General features: G+C 42.0%; 1 long non-coding RNA gene across 1 annotated transcript; it reads right to left on the reverse strand.

The window, feature by feature from the left end:
- Positions 1-10,908: 10,908 nt before the first annotated feature.
- Positions 10,909-14,318, reverse strand: LOC124879714. Its single transcript, XR_007041096.1, has 4 exons — positions 14,251-14,318; positions 12,060-12,383; positions 11,790-11,970; positions 10,909-11,685 (listed from the first exon to the last, which is right to left on the reverse strand). It is a non-coding gene; the product is annotated as an uncharacterized LOC124879714 (long non-coding RNA).
- Positions 14,319-18,208: the final 3,890 nt, after the last annotated feature.

An 18,208-nucleotide genomic window follows, 5' to 3' on the forward strand; every position in this document is an offset into this window, starting at 1 on the left:
GGGGAGGCCATTCCTCCCGATCACGCCTCTCCAGGTGTCACTGTCGTTCCCCACGTGGGCGTTGAAGTCCCCCAGCAGAATAATGGAGTCCCCGGGAGGGGCACTATCCAGCACCCCCGACAGGGACGCCAAGAAGGCATGGTATTCTGCACTACCACTCGGCCCGTAGGCTGAAATGATAGTCAGAGACCTCTCCCCAACCCGAAGGCGCAGGGATACAACCCTCTCATCCACTGGGGTAAACCCCAACACGAGACGGCTGAGCTGGGGGGCAACAAGCAAACCCACACCAGCCCGCCGCCTCTCCCCGTGGGCCACTCCAGAGTAGAAGAGAGTCCAACCCCTCTCAAGGAGATGGGTTCCAAAGCCCACGCTGTGCGTGGAGGCGAGCCCGACTATTTCTAGTCGATATCTCTCGACCTCCCGCACAAGCTCAGACTCCTTCCCCCCCAGCGAGGTGACATTCCACGTCCCTAGAGCCAGCCTAAGCATCCGGGGATTGGGCCGTTGAGGTCTCCACCTTCGTCCGCCACCCAATCCTCTTTGCACCGGTCCCTCACGGTTCCCCCTGCAGGTGGTGGGCCCACTGGAGGATGGTGGGCCCACTGGAGGATGGCCTCGCGTCTCTCGTTCGGGCTTGGCCTGGCCCGGTCCCGCGAGGAGCAACCCGGCCACCAGGCGCTCTCCGACGAGTCCCGACCCCAGGCCTGGCTCCAGGGTGGGACCCTGGCTCCGCCGTATCGGGCGACGTCACGTGCCTCGATATTGTGTTCTTCATGAGGGGTTCTTGAACCATTCTTTGTCTGACCCGTCACCTAGAACCTGTTTGCCATGGGAGACCCTACCAGGGGCATTTAGGCCCCAGACAACATAGCCTCTAGGATCATTTGAGCACTCAAACCCCTCCACCACGTTAAGGTGACGGTTCAAGGAGGGGACAAAATAAATAAATACAAAAAAAATACATTTTTTTCTTTAAAAATGTATGTACTCAATGTTTGGCACTGAAAGTTGTAGTTCAAAGAGGTACACAAAGAAGCCTATGACTACCACAAAAGGATAAGATCTCAGACATCACCTCCTTACTCTCTGCACCCATGAATATTTCCATCATATTTTCCTCCATGTTCCTCAACTCTGTCTTTCTGCAGATCCTACTCTCCCTTTTCAATCTCCTCTGTGAGTCCTATTGATTTCTCTGAATGTGATGATGACACAGCTTTGTTTGCCACATGATAATTGTCTCATTGCTGGAGCTGTGATGAGAGCTCCTCTTCCTCCCTTCTTATTTATTTATTTATTAATGGAATGTGTCACCTGCTCCAGACTCAAGAGGAAGAGTTAAGCAGGTTAAACAAGTGCAAGGCCGTCCATTATCGATTAGAAAAAAATGGGGGGGTTGGGCACTGGGGTGAAAATGCCGCTTTAAGAAAAAATAAGTGTAATCTGTGGGTTGTAAGATGGATTTATAGGGTAAAGGAAGTGGGATCAACCTCACTCAGCATGCTCACTTGGTTATTTAAACTATAAGAACATAAAATTGTGTTTCTTAAGAAATGAATTGATTAAAATAACCACACTGCATTGACAGAATGAGGAACACAGTCACACATCTCAAGGTAATTTAGGTAATGTACAACAATTTAGTACACAAGCTAATGTTTGGAAGGTTTGGGATTGTAACAAAAGACAAATTTTTCTTGCTGCTAGATTTGACAGTTTTAGAGCACAGGTCTTCTTTGTCATAATCTGAATTGTAAGCTATTGGGTAATGGCCTTGGAGAAATTGAAGTTCAGGCATAATTCATGGTTGGGTTTTATTTTATGGTATAAATACTTGCTGAAGGGTTCCCACACCATGGTCCCACAGAAATATCTGAAAACGTTTATGCAGGTGTGACTTAGTAACACTAAAACATTTTAAGTTATTCACTGACACCACACTGGGGGTGACATCACTACTCCTATTTTTAATAGTAAATAGGGAGACATGGGTTTAGGGTTAGGGACAGAAATAGAGACAGGCAACACTTAAAAGATAAAACATTGTAAGAGGAGAATCAATAAAAAAATATTTACTTATACCCTTCTGAACATTTAATGTCAAAAACTTTGAAACCCTTTTTTAGAATTGCTGACTAGCTTCTTATATGTTTCCATTGGTATTTTGATGATTTATCTTTGGTTTTTGGGCTCCATATGCTACATGTACAAATGATGTGTGATCACAGAATTGTGGAGTCGGTTGTTTTCCACAGAAGATTTTGGATGTATTGATAAAAAAATGAATGAGGAAATGTCCACATCCTCATAGCAAATTCAAATGTATGCAGGATTGTAGGCTAATTGGTGTCTTTATCTACATCTAGAGGCTATGTTGCAGAACTCATGATGTAAAAGTAGCTACCGTACACATGAGAAACACCAGATGAATACCTTTACATGACCACATAATAAAGCGTATGCACAGTGATGCAGAAAGTATTTCAAATGCGATATAGAGTGTGTACTGACTAACATGAAGACTTGCTCTTCAGTTGCTTATAGGGAACTGCACTCAGAGTCTGAGCCACGCACTCCCTGCATCGACAAGGCTGCTGGATCATATTGTTTTCCTAACAACAAACACATTTCAGAGGGAGCTAGCTGACTGATCTGCAGCTAGTCATATGATCGACTTATCATATGAGCACAGCTAGCATCAAGTGCTGGTTTTCCTAATGTAATTGGAAGCTCCAACTACTTGATAAATGGATGGATTTTTAATAATCCAATCTATGCCTATGCATATACAATGTTCATTAGAATGATTCAATCATTCTAATGAACGGCATTGCTTGAAACTCATAACAAGCTTGCATGGTTTGGAAACGGTGGCCTCCTTGTAAATTCATTTAAATGTCCCAGTACTAATCGCTGTTGTGCATCAAAACTGCGCACTTGTCAGCACACAAGCTCAATGTGCATCATAGGTGCCATAAAGACATCATATTGTCTTTACTGCATAATTTCTTGTGTATGGTTAAACTGAGTGGTTACCTATTTATGCTGTCAAACTCAGATTTCAAAGGTCTCTCTGCATTTATAGTAGTTTTGTGAATGATAAAGTGCATTAAGTTTAAAATAATGCAGCCACACACTCCCACCAGTCCATTTCTGCCTTCATTTATAGTAGCAGTGTTTCAGGTTTCATGTCACAGATTCAAGATACAACTTTGCCTAGGCCACTTTAAAATGTTAATATCTCTTCTAGACAGGAAAAACGATTACTTTAAACCTTGACATAGAATCTGTGATCTATTTGCTAAATAGATTTAACCAAGGAATCCCATGGTCCTCAAGAATGGTTCGGTAGTCCTTGGCAGTGACACGCCCATCTAGCACAAGTATTGGGCCAAGGGAATGCCATGATATGGCAGCCCAAACCATCACTGATCCACCCCCATGCTTCACTCTGGGCTTGCAACAGTCTGGGTGGTACGCTTCTTTGGGGCTTCTCCACACCGTAACTCTCCCGCATGTGGGAAAAACAGTAAAGGTGGACTCATCAGAGAACAATACATGTTTCACATTGTCCACAGCCCAAGATTTGGGCTCCTTGCACCATTGAAACCGTGCAAGGAGCCATTGGCATGAGTGACCAAAGGTTTGGCTATAGCAGCCCGGCCGTGTATATTGACCCTGTGGAGCTCCCAACGGACAGTTGTGGTGGAAACAGGAGAGTTGAGGTGCACATTTAATTCTGCCGTGATTTGGTTTTGTTCTTTGGACACAATCCGGGATAGCACCCGAACGTCCCTTTCAGACAGCTTCCTCTTGCATCCACAGTTAATCCTGTTGGATGTGGTTCGTCCTTCTTGGTGGTATGCTGACATTACCCTGGATACCGTGACTCTTGATACATCACAAAGACTTGATATCTTGGTCACAGATGCGCCAGCAAGACGTGCACCAACAATTTGTCCTCTTTTGAACCCTGGTATGTCACCCATAATGTTTTGTGCATTTCAATATTTTGAGCAAAACTGTGCTCTTACCATGTTAATTGAACCTTCACACTCTGCTCTTACTGGTGCAATGTGCAATCAATGAAGACTGGCTACCAGGCTGGTCCAATTTAGCCATGAAACCTCCCACACTAAAATGACAGGTGTTTCAGTTTCATTGTCCAACCCCTGTATTTCTAAAAGTAAACAATAAGGCTTGCGTTTGCAACACAACCTTTTGCCGACTGAACATTAGCATTAAAGAACAGTTAAATAAGGTACCTAGTATAATGCAAAACAATGTATAATACTTTTGTGTAAAATTAAAAAATTGTTACCCTACCATAGTTGATTTGGAGTCTGAACATTATAAACCCTTTCGGCTTATGGTATGCCTCCTGCAAAATGACCGTCCAATTGGATAAACGTCCTGTTTATGGAGTGAAAATATTAGAATAGTGAACATAAGGAGAATATTGATATGATATTTGTGAATATAAAATTTTCTTTCACGCCACTAACCTGTAGACACTGTCTGACACGCCAACACTGAACACGTATTTCTCTGGATGCAAGGCTCCCAAGCACATAAGTTTTACCAGCACTTGGTGTCCTTTGTAGAATGTCAGTCACAACTCTTGTTAACTCTTGGTCTGTCAGCACAGTGTATTGTAAGGGTTGGATTCCCAAGTGTTGTCTATGTCTGTAGAGAGTTTGACGGCTAATATCAAAGGCAGATGCAATCTGCTGCCCGTTCATTCCAGTTGAAATGCAGTGAGAATTTTGCAATGATGTGATGTCATATCGTGGGCGCCCTGGAAAACCAGTCTATTTTATTGGGGGAAGCAGACATCTAGGGGTTAATTCATGAGATCTTAGCATAGCATCATATTCTTCTACAATGGATTGAAAACAGGTATACAAGTCTTCAATCATTGTTCTAAATGCATGGTATCTTAGCTCATTAAACAGTGACACTGACAGGATTGCAGATAACGTCTGAGTGTGATTAGCAAGTTCTCTGTAAAGCCTATCCTGGCTATTTATGTCCCCTGTTCTTTCCCTTTGAATTAGTTCTATACATTGTAGCGCATTCATATAAAATTGTTGGACATCGCCTTCACTGACTCCTAATGTAAAGGAAGTGAGAAAAGACTGCTGCAGCAGCAGAACAAGAATAATAGAAAGTTGCATTGGGACTGAATTTGCTGGCTCAGATACTGTACCTTTGTAATATCCCAGTTTTAAAGAATGTAATGAAAATGCATTTCGACAAAAAGAATGGATGTTTCATTGGTGTTTATTGTTTTAGAACAATCTCTTTTTTTGATACTTAGTTTAATCTTGGGCACACTGTCTTGACCTGTTCCCACATGTGTATAAGCATTAAGATGCTGCATGGGATTTTGCTACCTTTATGTTTGTGATTAAGTTTAGGTAAATCTGAAGTACAGTGAACAATAAGTAGGATTACTGATTGTTGAAACAATTGTTTATGTTGTTTCTTTTAAATTGTTTTTTTTTGTTTTTTTCTTTAACAGGCATTTTGACAGTAACCACAAGCTGGCGAGATGGCGAATGGTTGTTCATGGCTGCGTGGAAGGCTTTAGTCGAACTATAATAAATCTAAGATGCTGTAACAACAATAGAGCCTCTACTGTGTTGTGCCTCTTTGTGATGGGAGTAAATCATTTTGGTTTGCCTTCAAGAGTAAGGTGTGATCATGGAATGGAAAACAAACTTGTGGCTCGTTTCATGTTGGAAAGAAGGGGGCTGAACAGACGTAGTGTCATTGCAGGCTTGTCAGTACATAATCAGCGTATTGAAAGATTGTGGGCAGAGCTCAATAGGGTAGTCTCGAATCATTTCATAAATCTTTTTAGTTTCATGGAGCAGCATGGTATCTTTGACTCTTTAAATGAGATTCATCTATTTTGCCTACATTTTGTCTACATGTCAAGAATTGAAAGAGCAACAATAGAGTTCAGAAACCAATGGAATAACCATGGCCTCTCCACACAGAATGGGCAGACTCCACTTCAGTTGTGGCACACAGGTATCATAAACAACATGGCACAACAAAATACAGCCGTGGATTCTATTTTTCAGCTACATGACAATTTTGGAGTAGATCATGAGGGGCCATTGCCATTTTCAAGCAGTTATACAGGTCCTTCTCAAAATATTAGCATATTGTGAAAAAGTCCATTATTTTCCATAATGTAATGATGAAAATTTAACATCCATATATTTTAGATTCATTGCACACTAACTGAAATATTTCAGGTCTTTTGTTGTCTTAATACGGATGATTTTGGCATACAGCTCATGAAAACCCAAAATTCCTATCTCAAAAAATTTGCATATCATTAAAAGGGTCTCTAAACGAGCTATGAACCTAATCATCTGAATCAACGAGTTAACTCTAAACACCTGCAAAAGATTCCTGAGGCCTTTAAAACTCCCAGCCTTGTTCATCACTCAAAACCCCAATCATGGGTAAGACTGCCGACCTGACATCTGTCCAGAAGGCCACTATTGACACCCTCAAGCAAGAGGGTAAGACACAGAAAGAAATTTCTGAACGAATAGGCTGTTCCCAGAGTGCTGTATCAAGGCACGTCAGTGGGAAGTCTGTGGGAAGGAAAAAGTGTGGCAGAAAACGCTGCACAATGAGAAGAGTTGACCGGACCCTGAGGAAGATTGTGGAGAAGGGCCGATTCCAGACCTTGGGGGACCTGCGGAAGCAGTGGACTGAGTCTGGAGTAGAAACATCCAGAGCCACCGTGCACAGGCGTGTGCAGGAAATGGGCTACAGGTGCCGCATTCCCCAGGTCAAGCCACTTTTGAACCAGAAACAGTGGCAGAAGCGCCTGACCTGGGCTACAGAGAAGCAGCACTGGACTGTTGCTCAGTGGTCCAAAGTACTTTTTTCGGATGAAAGCAAATTCTGCATGTCATTCGGAAATCAAGGTGCCAGAGTCTGGAGGAAGACTGGGGAGAAGGAAATGCCAAAATGCCATAAGTCCAGTGTCAACTACCCACAGTCAGTGATGGTCTGGGGTGCCGTGTCAGCTGCTGGTGTTGGTCCACTGTGTTTTATCAAGGGCAGGGTTAATGCAGCTGGCTATCAGGAGATTTTGGAGCACTTCATGCTTCCATCTGCTGAAAAGCTTTATGGAGATGAAGATTTCATTTTTCAGCACAACTTGCACCCGCTCACAGTGCCAAAACCACTGGTAAATGGTTTACTGACCATGGTATCACTGTGCTCAATTGGCCTGCCAACTCTCCTGACCTGAACCCCATAGAGAATCTGTGGGATATTGTGAAGAGAACGTTGAGACACTCAAGACCCAACACTGGATGAGCTAAAGGCCGCTATCGAAGCATCCTGGGCCTCCATAAGACCTCAGCAGTGCCACAGGCTGATTGCCTCCATGCCACGCCGCATTGAAGCAGTCATTTCTGCCAAAGGATTCTCGACCAAGTATTGAGTACATAACTGTACATGATTATATGAAGGTTGATGTTTTTTGTATTAAAAACACTTTTCTTTTATTGTTCGTTCGTTCGTCGTATTCCGCTTATCCAGGACCGAGTCGCGGGGGCAGCAGACTCAGCAGAGACGCCCAGACGTCCCTCTCTCCAGACACCTCCTCCAGCTCCTCCAGGGGGAGCCCAAGGCGTTCCCAGGCCAGCCGAGAGACATAGTCCCTCCAGCGTGTCCTGGGCCGTCCCCTGGGCCTCCTCCCGGTGGGACGTGCCTGGAACACCTCCCGAGGAAGGCGTCCAGGAGGCATCCGGTATAGATGCCCGAGCCACCTCAACTGGCTCCTCTCGATGTGGAGGAGCAGCGGCTCTACTCCGAGCTCCTCCCGGATGGCCGAGCTCCTCACCCTATCTCTAAGGGAGTGCCCGGCCACCCTACGGAGGAAGCTCATTTCAGCCGCTTGTATCCGTGATCTCGTTCTTTCGGTCATGACCCAAAGTTCATGGCCATAGGTGAGGGTAGGAACGTAAACCGACCAGTAAATTGAGAGCTTTGCTTTTCGGCTCAGCTCTCTCTTCACCACAATGGACCGGCACAGCGCCCCCATTACTGTGGCAGCCGCACCGATCCGTCTGTCGATCTCCCGCTCCATTCTTCCCTCACTCGTGAACAAGACCCCGAGATACTTAAACTCCTCCACTTGAGGCAGGAACTCCCCTCCAACCTAAAGAGGACAAGCCACCCTTTTTCGGTCGAGTACCATGGCCTCGGACTTGGAGGAGCTGATCCTCATCCCAGCCGCTACACACTCGGCTGCGAACCGCCACAGTGCATACTGTAGGTCTTGGCTAGAGGGGGCCAGCAGGACTACGTCATCCGCAAAAAGAAGAGACGAAATCCACTGGTCCCCAAACCAGACCCCCTCCGGCCCTTGGCTGCGTCTAGAAATTCTGTCCATAAAGGTTATGAACAGGACCGGCGACAAAGGGCAGCCCTGCCGGAGTCCAACATGCACTGGGAACAGGTCCGACTTAGTGCCGGCAATGCGGACCAAACTCCTGCTCCGCTCGTACAGGGACCGGATGGCCCCTGTACGAGCCACCCAATCCTCTTTGCACCGGTCCCTCACGGTTCCCCCTGCAGGTGGTGGGCCCACTGGGGGATGGCCTCGCGTCTCGCGTTCGGGCTTGGCCCGGCTGGGTCCCGCGAGGAGCAACCCGGCCACCAGGCGCTCTCCGACGAGTCCCGACCCCAGGCCTGGCTCCAGGGTGGGACCCTGGCTCCGCCGTACCGGGCGACGTCACGTGCCTCGATATTTTGTTCTTCATGAGGGGTTCTTGAACCATTCTTTGTCTGACCCATCACCTAGAGCCTGTTTGCCATGGGAGACCCTACCAGGGGCATTTAGGCCCCAGACAACATAGCCTCTAGGATCATTTGAGCACTCAAACCCCTCCACCACGTTAAGGTGACGGTTCAACCATCCTGGGCCTCCATAAGACCTCAGCAGTGCCACAGGCTGATTGCCTCCATGCCACGCCGCATTGAAGCAGTCATTTCTGCCAAAGGATTCTCGACCAAGTATTGAGTGCATAACTGTACATGATTATATGAAGGTTGATGTTTTTTGTATTAAAAACACTTTTCTTTTATTGGTCGGATGAAATATGCTAATTTTGCGAGATAGGAATTTTGGGTTTTCATGAGCTGTATGCCACAATCATCCGTATTAAGACAATAAAAGACCTGAAATATTTCAGTTAGTGTGCAATGAATCTAAAATATATGAAGGTTAAATTTTCATCATTACATTATGGAAAATAATGAACTTTATCACAATATGCTAATATTTTGAGAAGGACCTGTACATGTGTTGGCCATGGGGAACATTCGTTTTGAGGAGCTTTCTTCATTGCCCTCATGGATAAACTCAATGGATGGTGCTGGAGAAAAGCCGACTGGTGATATCTAATTTGCTCCAGTTGCAAATACGAAGATGTTTTGAAGCTTTGATGATCCTTCCTCATCTCTGGAAACAAATATAACTATTAATTGTGTTTCCGTTTTGGTACTATTTGTCATTTACAGTTCAAAGTACATTAAAAGTTGTAGTGACGACTATGCTAGAATATTACACCTTACAGTTAAAACCAGATGTGTACATAAACTATATCAGAGGGCCCCAACATTTTATTCCTCTCTCCCAGAAATTATATCAGACAAACCTTTTCCCATTTTAGGTCAGTTGGGATTACCAAAATATTATATTTGAATTTGTTTTGTACCATTTCTGTATTACTTTTTTTAAATTCACAATTTTTAATGCAACTCTGAACATTTGACTGAATTGGAAGCAAACCTGTGGATGTATTTTTGGATAACACCTCAAACACATTGTTTCCTTGAGTGACATCAGGGAAAAAATAAAAACTTAAATTATATTCAAAATATCAGGAAAATAATTGTGGCTCCCTGTAAGTCTTTCTCAACCTTGAGTACAATTTCTTATCCTTGAAGTCGCCATATTCATCTGTTTAATTATATGCAAGTATGTCCAGCCCACCAAACTGTATAGGAAAGAGATTGGTTTTATCTTAAAGAGATTAACGTGTTTTGATGTGAAATGTCTGTATCAAACGACAGAACAAAAGCATAAGTCCTAATGAAGAAGGGGGAAGTTTGCACATCTCATAGCACCATCCCAAATTATGAAGTATGGGGGTGGCAGCATCACATGCGGCTGCTTTCCTGTAGGAAAAACAACATGGCACAACAAAATACAGCAGTCTATTCTGCACATCACAGAATAGATTGAAATACTGGAACATCTTAAATCATCACACAGGATGTCAAAGCTTAGGCACAAATTGGTCTTCCAAATGGAAAATGACTAAGCAAAATAATTCATAAATTGGCTTAAAGACAACAATGTCAACGTTTTGGAGTACCCATCACAAAGCTCTGATCTCAGTCCCATACAAATGTGTTGGCAGAGTTGAAAGGTATGAGGAAGTAAGATGACCTACAAATCAGACTCCGTTAAAACAGTTCTGTCAGGAGGACTTGGCTAATGTTCAAAGTATTCTGAGAATCTTGTGCAAGGATACCCAAAATGTTTGACTATAGTCATACAGTTTAAAAGGTAATTCTACCAAATATTGAATAAATGTGTATGAACTATTAATTTAAGAAGAGTAAAAAAAAAAAACAACAAATCTCATTGTAAATAGGTAGATACAATTTTGGTAACCTTAACTAAAGTAGGAGGAGATGTTTAATCTGATTTTAATGTCAGACAATGAGGGAAAATAAAGTTTATTTTATACAGTGTATGAAAATATCTGTTTTCGACTATATATTGTTCACTTGAAGGAAATCTTCCATTTATAGCACATTTACATTCTTCATACTGGAAAGGAATCTTGCAGATTCATAGTTTGGTTTACAATTCAAGATTTGTTTTTCAATTTTTAAAATAAAAACAGGAAAATTTGGGCTTTGAAAACTGCTATTTGACAATTTTTTGTTTTATTATAGTCTCAGAATATTTTGTTTAATTACAAACCAAATGTGATGGTTTTAGGATATGGTCCACTGATCATACTTTCAAATGATGTGTGGCTATTTTGAGAGATACGTTAATGATTAACAGTCATATAATATTAATAACAGCTACAGACGATGATAATATTTGCAAATTACCTTCTGCATCTTGCAGATAATCATTTCACAAACGAATAACTGCATCTTCTGCTCTTCTTTGGTTACTTCCTTTGGCGCAAGCCGAGTGGGGAAAAGGTCATCCATCATGTCAGCAGTTAATCGCTGTGGCTCATGGCAGAACAAAGAGCGAAAACTGTCTGGATGTTGCTTAACAGCATCTAAAACTCCAAGTGTCTTTAGTCCTTCTTCAAACCAGTACAAACATATATAAGCAAACAAACGTTTACTCCCAGTCTCTGATTGATAAACTGAGCTGAGCCGAGCCTATTTTATATCATGCATTTAAAGAAATATTAAAAACAAACTACACCTTTGAAAGGGGCCTTGGACCCAGTGAACAACATGAAACATCAGCAGGCCACACAGGAGAAGGTCTCGATCACTAATGGTTGTTAAGGGTCTGACACATCCTGCATTGGTCATGTAGTCTAAAAGAGGATCTGTGGCTCTCAGAAGCTCCTCCAGAGTGGAACTTTCAGATACCTATTACAGTTTAACACAAGGGTAAACAGACAAAATCAGATAAGGATATGTTCTCCTTAATTCTTATGTACAGTTAAAAGTAATATAATTTGTGAGTGGATTACCCTTTTTCAGTTTTTCATGGAGGTCTGCATCAGTTACATCTTTTAGTAGGGCAAGCCACATTTGGACCTCCAACCAAGCTAGTGAAAAGGACTGGAGAAAGGAACCGTGGAGCTGGACCTCCATGGACGATGCTAACAGCAATTGCCCTTCCAGCCAACAAGTACTTGTCCTCCCTCTTGGCTGTATAGTAAAAGAACAATTCTACAAATGTGATTTGAAACATAAAGATGTTGAAAAGAAATACCAAAAACTGAAGAATCAGAACAAACCTATTCATAGCTACATTTTTGCTTTTGTCTGTGCCTTCAAACATCGGAGACATGGACAAGGCTTCAATGAGTAAACGCAAAAATTCTCTCCGTAGGCCATCCGAATCAATCGCCTCTTCATTTTTTCCAAAATCATCAGAGAATTTCACAATCATTGAGAAATGTGGATTGTATAATACCCTTTTAAATCCACGTATGGCTCCATCTAAAACTGCTGAATGACTGACATTGAATTTGCAGTGCATTCCAGTGTCAAGCTCCAGATTTTTGGACTGCTCTTCCAGTATGTCCTTTACAGGCAAGCTCTTAGAAGAAGTTTCAGATCTGAAAATGAGGAGAGAAAAAAAAACATGGCTGGTCACTTATTTAAAGTACTCTCCAATCAGTTTGCAAAGCCTCAACCAGGTTGCTTAATGTATTTCATTTAACCCCAAATATTTACAAAGCCTCAAAATATCTTATTCACCAATGTCTAAATATTCTATAATTTAAAATTACGAACTTGCTAAAAAAATTAAAATGAACATTTATCAGGTAGATACTCATAAGTGACTTTCAATACTGGCCAAAATGGCATGATTCATTTCTTAGTCATCAGAGGACAGACATATGTATACCCAGAGGACACACATACAGGGGTTGGACAATGAAACTGAAACACCTGGTTTTAGACCACAATCATTTATTAGTATGGTGTAGGGCCTCCTTTTGCGGCCAATACAGCATCAATTCGTCTTGGGAATGACATATACAAGTCCTGCACAGTGGTCAGAGGGATTTTAAGCCATTCTTATTGCAGGATAGTGGCCAGGTCACTACGTGATACTGGTGGAGGAAAACGTTTCCTGACTTGCTCCTCCAAAACACCCCAAAGTGGCTCAATAATATTTTGATCTGGTGACTGTGCAGGCCATGGGAGATGTTCAACTTCTCTTTCATGTTCATCAAACCAATCTTTCACCAGTCTTGCTGTGTGTATTGGTGCATTGTCATCCTGATACACGGCACCGCCTTCAGGATACAATGTTTGAACCATTGGATGCACATGGTCCTCAAGAATGGTTTGGTAGTCCTTGGCAGTGACGCAGCCATCTAGCACAAGTATTGGGCCAAGAGAATGCCATAATATGGCAGCCCAAACCATCACTGATCCACCCCATGCTTCACTCTGTGCATGCAACAGTCTGGGTGGTATGCTTCTTTGGGGCTTCTCCACACCGTAACTCTCCCGCATGTGGAGAAAACAGTAAAGTGGACTCATCAGAGAACAATACATGTTTCACATTGTCCACAGCCCAAGATTTGCGCTACTTGCCCCATTGAAACCAACGTTTGGCATCGGCATGAGTGACCAAAGGTTTGGCTATAGCAGCCCGGCTGTGTATATTGACCCTGTGGAGCTTCCGACGGACAGTTCTGGTGGAAACAAGAGAGTTTAGGTGCACATTTAATTCTGCCGTGATTTGGGCAGCCGTGGTCTTATGTTTTTTGGATACAATCCAGATTAGCACCCGAACATCCCTTTCAGACAGCTTCCTCTTCCATCCACAGTTAATCCTGTTGGATGTGGTTCGTCCTTCTTGGTGGTTTGCTGACATTACCCTGGATACCGTGGCTCTTGATACATTACAAAGACTTGCTGTCTTGGTCACAGATGCGCCAGCAAGACGTGCACCAACAATGTGTCCTCTTTTGAACTCTGGTATGTCACCCATAATGTTGTGTGCATTTCAATATTTTGAGCAAAACTGTGCTCTTACCCTGCTAATTGAACCTTCACACTCTGCTCTTACTGGTGCAATGTGCAATCAATGAAGACTGGCTACCAGGCTGGTCCAATTTAGCCATGAAACCTCCCACACTAAAATGACAGGTGTTTCAGTTTCATTGTCCAACCCCTGTATGTATACCCTCTCATTCAGTCTGTTATTAGTTCACACACAGATTTGACCTCTCATTCAAACAGGCATAGGTGTTTTAGTTATATGTGTGCATGCTTTTAATGTTATGCGTGTGATATTCTAATAGTATATGTGTGTGATTTTAATCTTGTGAATGTGTGTGACTGTGTCTATAGTAATGTATGCAACAGTTTTAGTGGTGTATGTGAGAGAAAAAATTGTTTCTGTCCTAAAAGGCACCCCATATAATAAAATGTGACTTTAAATGCTCCATGCCAAGCATGCATTACCTGAAAATTAAAATACCTCTTCTGCTCAGCACTTCTGTGATGACACGTCATGTTTTTTTTCCATCTCTGCATCAGAAACAGGCGTTGTTAGAGAAAAGCTTTCTGCAGTCAAGCAGCTCTCTGATTAGAGCTTCTCTACACTGATTGCTGCTGGAGTGGGTGAAAATATTCCTACTATTATTATCAGCATCATTCTATCATCCACCATAGGGATGTTTATTTTTCAGCCTGGGTGATTTTTTTGAGTATCGTCTCTATTTGCTCCACTTTTTTGGTAAGAATATCTTTACTCATAGATTTGTTTAGTTTTTTTTCAGTATAATGCCTTGTTTTGAGGGAAACCACAGATAACACTATTTTTCTGAAGGGACATTGAATAAATTCATGCAGAAAGGAAGTAAATATTCACTGTCAAAAATACAAAATAAAAATACTGTTGTTAGAAATAGCATTTGTACACTACGGTCATTTTCAAAAAATCTGAATATTACTTTCCGCTTCTGGCTAATTAAAAAAAACGACATTCAAGATTTAAATATTACATCAGACCAATGAAAAAAAAAAGAATATACAGAACACATGGTCTTAATGAAAATCACGTTTACTACCTACTTAAAGGGTGTTTCAAAAGATACTTTTAATCAGACAAGCGAATCTCGTCAGAAAACATATTCATGTTTATTTAATACAACTGCATAATTTCTGCAAGCCAAACACATTAAGGCAATTGTCAAAAAAGAAAAAAATTATATGACAAAATAATTACTTAGGTTTCAGCTCACAATTTAATAAATGGTGACCAGTCTAACTACTTTATGTCACTAGTTCAGTGGGTAAAAATAGGCACACAAAGTAATGTAGATTATCGGTAACCATTGCTTAGCTCATTTAACATGATTACTTGTTCCCAAAAAAAGTGTCACATTGCGGTTTGTGGGAGGACCGAAGCGCAGACAAGAGCTAGGCAGCTGCATTTCAAGTTAATCTTGAGCTTTATTCCAAAACCGTCAAAAGCATCACAAAAATCACTGCAGGTACATAACAGAGTTCAGAGCCAAAAACTTACTAGAAGTCACACTGCAGGAAACGTAGCAAGGTATGAATAAAACCAGAGGGTTGTGATCGGGAGGAACGAGCAAAGGACAATGAAACAAAACCAACTAATATACTGAGGGAGAACAAAGGCAGGTAATCAAAGGAACTAAGAACAGGTGAGACAAGGAGGCAGAGGGAGCAGGTGAACCTAATAAAACCAAAGCATGAGGAAAGGGACTAAAGACAAGACAGTGAGCAGACCTAAATGAAACTATAAACCAAGATAAAAATAAAGCATAAGAATCAAGGATAAACATGAACTGAAGGAAACTGAGAAATTGGAGGGAACACAACAACCTAAGCACTTAGCAAAACAGAAACCATAAGGAAACCCTGACAACAAAAGTAAAAAAAAAACTAAACCAACACTGATAGAACAAAACAGAGGAAACGAGGACTAGAATAAAAGTAAACAATAACTAAAGCTAACCTATAAAGGAGAGGCTAGAGAACAAGGATGAATTAGAGGAACAAAGCTAAGAAGAACTGGAGAATGAAGGGAACTTAAACCGAGTAATAACTAAAAGGGGAAAAACAATGACGAGAGCAGTAACAGAAAATAATCTAATAAATACAGGTCCTTCTCAAAATATTAGCATATTGTGATAAAGTTCATTATTTTCCATAATGTCATGATGAAAATTTAACATTCATATATTTTAGATTCATTGCACACTAACTGAAATATTTCAGGTCTTTTATTGTCTTAATACGGATGATTTTGGCATACAGCTCATGAAAACCCAAAATTCCTATCTCACAAAATTAGCATATCATTAAAAGGGTCTCTAAACGAGCTATGAACCTAATCATCTGAATCAACGAGTTAACTCTAAACACCTGCAAAAGATTCCTGAGGCCTTTAAAACTCCCAGCCTGGTTCATCACTCAAAACCCCAATCATGGGTAAGACTGCTGACCTGACTGCTGTCCAGAAGGCCACTATTGACACCCTCAAGCAAGAAGGTAAGACACAGAAAGAAATTTCTGAACGAATAGGCTGTTCCCAGAGTGCTGTATCAAGGCACCTCAGTGGGAAGTCTGTGGGAAGGAAAAAGTGTGGCAGAAAACGCTGCACAATGAGAAGAGGTGACCGGACCCTGAGGAAGATTGTGGAGAAGGGCCGATTCCAGACCTTGGGGGACCTGCGGAAGCAGTGGACTGAGTCTGGAGTAGAAACATCCACAGCCACCGTGCACAGGCGTGTGCAGGAAATGGGCTACAGGTGCCGCAGTCCCCAGGTCAAGCCACTTTTGAACCAGAAACAGCGGCAGAAGCGCCTGTCCTGGGCTACAGAGAAGCAGCACTGGACTGTTGCTCAGTGGTCCAAAGTACTTTTTTCGGATGAAAGCAAATTCTGCATGTCATTCGGAAATCAAGGTGCCAGAGTCTGGAGGAAGACTGGGGAGAAGGAAATGCCAAAATGCCAGAAGTCCTGTGTCTAGTACCCACAGTCAGTGATGGTCTGGGGTGCCGTGTCAGCTGCTGGTGTTGGTCCACTGTGTTTTATCAAGGGCAGGGTCAATGCAGCTAGCTATCAGGAGATTTTGGAGCACTTCATGCTTCCATCTGCTGAAAGGCTTTATGGAGATGAAGATTTCATTTTTCAGCACAACCTGGCACCTGCTCACAGTTCCAAAACCACTGGTAAATGGTTTACTGACCATGGTATCACTGTGCTCAATTGGCCTGCCAACTCTCCTGACCTGAACCCCATAGAGAATCTGTGGGATATTGTGAAGAGAACGTTGAGAGACTCAAGACCCAACACTCTGGATGAGCTAAAGGCCGCTATCGAAGCATCCTGGGCCTCCATAAGACCTCAGCAGTGCCACAGGCTGATTGCCTCCATGCCACGCCGCATTGAAGCAGTCATTTCTGCCAAAGGATTCCCGAACAAGTATTGAGTGCATAACTGTACATGATTATTTGAAGGTTGACGTTTTTTGTATTAAAAACACTTTTCTTTTATTGGTCGAATAAAATATGCTAATTTTGTGAGATAGGAATTTTGGGTTTTCATGAGCTGTATGCCACAATCATCCGTATTAAGACAATAAAAGACCTGAAATATTTCAGTTAGTGTGCAATGAATCTAAAATATATGAATGTTAAATTTTCATCATGACATTATGGAAAATATTGAACTTTATCACAATATGCTAATTTTTTGAGAAGGACCTGTAAGAGAGTGCAAGGAAACCAGAGAACTATGATAAATAATAATAATCATAATAAGGAAACCATTCTAAGAAAATAAACAGGAAAGACACGCTAAGGGAACTAGTAGCGAGGGGAGTGTTGTGGAATTTTCTTATCAAAGTGGAGAGAAGTTGACTCACAAGAAGAGAAAATCCGGACTTTGTCTTTATAAATTTTATTCAAAGGCATTCAGGGTTTGAATGACTCTGTCACCGAGCAAGTCAGTTAAACAGAGCCCCGATCAACAGTTACACACAGTATTTATACCAAACATGACAGTGTTATCTCAACTTCAAAGAGTCTGTGTTTTATGGCCCAGACCCTCCTTGGGTTCAGAGGTGACAAAGTTATCTAGGAACAGACCTAACTGCTCTTTCAAAGGCATCACCCTAAAAGATGGGTCTTAACCATTAAACTTCTGATAATGGCTTTTACAGCTTCTTCCTCTAACACAGATGTTCTGAGGAGTGAGATAAAAAAGGTCATACACTTTGGAACACTTACTGCAAGAATTTCCATCACAGGAGCACACTAGGGGACAGAAGATAACCAAAACAGAAAACCACAACTAACATGAATACAAAACACAAATAAGAAATATCAAGCTAAAGGTAAACAAAAACACAAAACCAAAAACAAAGTCCAAAATGTCCAAACCCTG

The sequence above is a fragment of the Girardinichthys multiradiatus genome, chromosome 13, assembly GCF_021462225.1.
Source record: "Girardinichthys multiradiatus isolate DD_20200921_A chromosome 13, DD_fGirMul_XY1, whole genome shotgun sequence".
Taxonomy (NCBI): Eukaryota; Metazoa; Chordata; class Actinopteri; order Cyprinodontiformes; family Goodeidae; genus Girardinichthys; species Girardinichthys multiradiatus.